Below are 509 nucleotides of genomic sequence, written 5' to 3' on the forward strand. Positions count from 1 at the left end.
TAAAGCTCCCCCCCCCCCATCACCCACCTCAGAACCCCCTTCCCCTCCCCCGCACACAACAGCGAATACAATGAACAGACAGACATCGGCTCGGACTGATTGCAACATCTCGCATCGATTGTATTGACCGGTAATAACAAGGAGCAACTGAAAGGCTACGCGCTCTTGAGGATCTTGCAACACGAACACGGGAGGTGGAGAAGAGGAAGAAGAAAATGAGGAGAGGGTGGAGATAATAAGGAAGGGGGAAGAGGAGGAAAGAGGGGAGAAGGGGAATGAGAGGATGAAGATAATAAGGGAGGGAGAAGGAGGGAGAGATAGGAAAAGCGAAAAGGGATGAGGGTGGAGGAAGTAATGAAGGGAAGAGGAGAAAAAAGGAAGAAATTGCGAAAGGGGACAGAAGAAGAAGAAGAAAGAGGGGGGGTAAGGAAGAAATGACGGAAGGGAAGAGGGGGGGGGGGGGGAATAGTGAAAAGAATGACGAAGAAAATAGACAGAAAGGAGGAGAG

The sequence above is a fragment of the Penaeus monodon genome, chromosome 29, assembly GCF_015228065.2.
Source record: "Penaeus monodon isolate SGIC_2016 chromosome 29, NSTDA_Pmon_1, whole genome shotgun sequence".
NCBI classification, from domain to species: Eukaryota; Metazoa; Arthropoda; class Malacostraca; order Decapoda; family Penaeidae; genus Penaeus; species Penaeus monodon.